The sequence below is a fragment of the Coenobita brevimanus genome, chromosome 46 (genome assembly GCF_032717465.1).
Source record: "Coenobita brevimanus isolate Jiangsu-jjx chromosome 46, ASM3271746v2, whole genome shotgun sequence".
Classification (NCBI taxonomy): domain Eukaryota; kingdom Metazoa; phylum Arthropoda; class Malacostraca; order Decapoda; family Coenobitidae; genus Coenobita; species Coenobita brevimanus.
Window position 1 is genome coordinate 44792895 of NC_136999.1, and position 4114 is coordinate 44797008.

At 41.7% G+C, this 4114-nt stretch overlaps 1 non-coding gene across 1 annotated transcript; it reads right to left on the reverse strand.

Annotated features, from left to right (window-relative positions):
- Window positions 1–3251: 3251 nt before the first annotated feature.
- On the reverse strand, window positions 3252–3370 carry LOC145398858 (5S ribosomal RNA). Its single transcript, XR_013897193.1, has one exon. It is a non-coding gene; the product is annotated as a 5S ribosomal RNA (ribosomal RNA).
- Between the last annotated feature and the right edge of the window lie 744 nt (window positions 3371–4114).

The window sequence follows — 4114 nt, forward strand, 5'->3', positions numbered from 1 at the left end:
CCAAGTGTGCCCTGGCTACTTCCATACTACTGAATAGGCCAATCTTTCTTTAAATTTTGACACATAGTCTAGCAAGTTAATTTGGTATTCATCCTTGACCCACTGTTCTTTGAGGAGTTTAAGAGGACCTCTTAATTCATGGCCAAAGATTAACTGAAATGGGGAGTAGCCCAAGGACTCGCTTGGTGCCTCTTTGGTTGCAAAAGTAGGAAGGGCAAACACTTTTCCCATTCCTTTTCATCAACACATAGCTTTCTGAGCATACTCTTCAAAGTTTGGCGATACCTTTCTAATGCACTCTGATGTTGCTGACTCTGAGGATGATATGCTGAGGAAGTGATCTGTGAGACTCCTAACTCCTTAAGACTTTGTCTGAACAGTAACACATTGTTTAGCCTTACATAATAACACTCTGTCAGTTCAGACTCACATTCATCTTCTCTAACTGTTGAGTCAATTAAAGTGGCAATCTCTGGGTCAGATCTTTGCATATCAGCTAACTTTGCACTTGCATCAGTTTGGGGAGAATCATCAACCTCTGAGTCATTTAACTTGGCAAAAAAGGTATCACCAAGACCAATATCATCATCGGCACTGCCAGTGCCATTTCTGTCAACATTCTCATGGCTGACTTTGGCCGTCATAGCTCTAGTTACAGTACATGCTGGAAACAATTTAGCATCCAACTCTTCAGTCCTATCCTCACTCAGGGGAGTTTTTGACACGCAGTGAACAGCACTCACTTGTCCTCCTGCCAAGTCATTACCCAAAAGAAGAGTGACCCCTTGTACAGGAAGCTGGTGAACAACACCCACACGCACTGAACCAGTAACTAACTCCGACTGGAGCTTCACCTCAACTAGGGGAACAGATACAAACTCAGCTATACCCTGCAACAAGAGACATTCATTAGGGTCAGCTACATCAACAATCCCCGTCAACATTAGTGACTGTGAAGCTCCTGTGTCTCTAAGTATAGTGACTTCCTTACCACCTTTTCCATCAACTGAAACTAACCCCTTAGATATAAAGTTAGCAAATAAATGATCTGGGGAGGAGTCACTTTCTGTACTGCCTGGGGGAGGACACTCTGATGGAGTCTCATTACCACTCTTACCTGAACCTGACGGCTGCACTGCTCCAGTCTTACTAGTGTCTAACAATGGCTCTACAGGAGTTTGTCTATCCACCACTGACAGTTCCACTCTGGCCATATCAATACTATACACCTGCTGGGGTTGTGTCTGACTACGCTAACAATAACTGTGGGTGGCTGCTCTCTGTTGGTGTCAAAAGATCACCAAGAGTTTACCAAAGTAATAGGTTTTACAGAGGAATTTTTCCCTCGTTTTTTCCAACACCAATCCTCCAAGTGCCTCGTTTTCTGGCAATACTGGCAAAACCTGACACTTTTTCTTGACCCTCTGGCAACACTGTCCTCATTACTTTCGTAGAACTAACATGCTTTGGGTTGTAGTGTTCCCACTAGTGTCACTTGACCTTAACTTGCCTTTACCAGAAGAAGGGTTTACAAAAACTAGTAGGTTCACTCTCCTACCCTTAATAGATAACTGAGGCTTACGTTCATGCTTATGAATTATACTATAGTTATCTACTACAACAGCAGCCTCAGCTAGAGTATATAAATCTTTCTCCTCTAGGTATGTAGCCACTTCTCTATCTTACCAGTGAAGTTTTCCTAGATCATTAATTCTTTACGTTTACAGAAATCAACTTTCTTAGAATGCAACCATTGATCATATAAGTCTGTGAGTACTCTAGCATATTCCACATGAGTCTGATCTTTCTGTTTAAAGGTGGATCTAAAATTAAGCCTATATGCCTCTGCCACGAGTTCATATGCTTTGAGAATGGCATGTTTTAAACGATCATAGTTAGCACTTTGATCAACAGATAAAGAAATATAAGCCTCTTGAGCCTTTCCTTTCAAAACACTCTGCCGCAGTACTGCCCAAGAGTCTTTTGGTCACGAAAAACGACCTGCCACCTTTTCAAACATATGGAAATACTTAGTGACATCTTGCTCATTAAAGGGAGGTACTAGCTTACTGTTCCTAGGAACATCAAAAGACTCCTTGGCAGATGAACTACTAGCTCTAGATAAACTATCAGGGTGCTTCAGTCTGAATTCATGATCCATTCCCTTTTGTCTCATTTGAGCCTGTAATTCTGTTTCCTTCATTTTGGCATTTCATTCTTGTTCTCTCATATTTGCTTGCACTTCTAGTTCCCTCAGCTAAATTCTGGATAACTCAAGTTGCACTTTGTCACCAATATCATGAGCAGAAAAATCACTAGGGCCAGGTATCTCCGATGCAAAAGGCTCAGGGCCAACACCTTGTGCAGTATCAAATGGTTCAGAAGTAGCTATGGAGGACTCACTTTGCTCAAACATGGTGTCCAATATTATATCAAGTAACTTAGTCTTAGTGATTGAGGCAGGAAATCTCAACTGTAAGGCCTGGGCAAGCAATATGAGCTCGGGTTTTGTGCGTGTTTTCACTCTGGTTGGGGAAGGCTTAGAATCCAAAAATGCTTTCACATCAGTATCACTCATCAGGGCCATAACTACTGATTATAGTTAAGCAGGTAAGAGTATGCACTGTGTATTTGGTCAAGGTTGCCAGTATTATGCCACAGAGCTATCCTGGCCAGGAAGTCGCCAAATTGTTATGGGGGTGTATATTACGGTGCACTCTTAGCCCATAATTAATCATCAAAAGGGATAAGATACAGCTTACAAGAAAATAACTCAACTTTACTGTACACTATAACATACACAACCTAAGAAGAAACCAAAAAAGGAGGATTCATATAGGCCTCAGAATACAAATTTTAAACAAGTTATTTCTTACATAACCAAAATATACTCAGTGGAGGCTAAGTACTCACAAAGCTCGAGGAAACGTGGAGACTTCGAAGGTTAACTCCAGATATAATCACACACTAGTGTAGATGGGGGAGTGAACAAAAAATGGGAAATGGTGCACAAACAGTGTGTTTTGTAATCAAAGTCACGTATTGAGTAATGTTGGGAAAAAGTTCAACACAATGTGACAAAAGTGTACTGTGACAGCAAATGTGACAAAATGTGTACAGAAATGTTTCATTCATTCATTGTCAGACGCCATGTATCCCAAACGGGGTGGCCAGGGGCTTAGAGTTAAATGTTTTACAGGGAGGGGCACTAATCCTCCACCAACCCCACTTGACACGTAGGGAGAACGTTATGCCAACAGCATCTGGTGTTCCCAGGCGGTCACCCATCCAAGTACTAACCAGACCCAACGTTGCTTAACTTCGCTGATCAGACGGGAAGCGGTGTACTCAACGTGGTATGGCTGTTACAAAAAATGAAACAAAGTGTGTGTCTGTACAAAAAGAGACAAAATGTGTCTCTTCACATTTTCCTAGACCTTATAAAGCAGACTTACTCCGCCTTTCTCTGCTAATTAACCACTAGGCTGTCTTAAAAATAATCTCCGTCCATACAGAAACAATAGAGGCACCTGCTACCAATGAGGGCCTCATACACTCCACACAGAACCAATTGCGTGTCATCAAGAACATGACAAAAGCACCATTTAGGCTTCTAATTGGCAAACATCCCTACTTTGCGCCTCCCACATTATGTCACACCCATTACTTCAAGGACAAGAGGAATTTTCTGGGTAATTTGTGAGAAAAACATCTGGTGTGTTATCAGTCGAGAAGGCAAAGTTGACCGCTGGGGTAAATACAGGTGGGGACTAGGGTCATCCTTTACAGGCAGCAAAACTGATAAGAGAAAAGATTTAATGTTCTTAACGGCTTGCTTCTCTCTCCTTTCATTATCATCTTATCTACTAATTCACCCATTCGCTACTGGGGTAACTACACCAGTGACAATATATATTTATATAAACAGTATATATATATATATATATATATATATATATCTGGAACCTCAGTGGTGAAGTGTGCATTTTCAAACACTGAAGAATGAGGGTTCGTGCCCCACCAGGGTAATATACTTTGGGAGCGTTCTTCCGGCCACGTACTGATTTGGTGGACATCGGGGGTCCTGTGTTTGAACCAGTGTCGCATACTATAA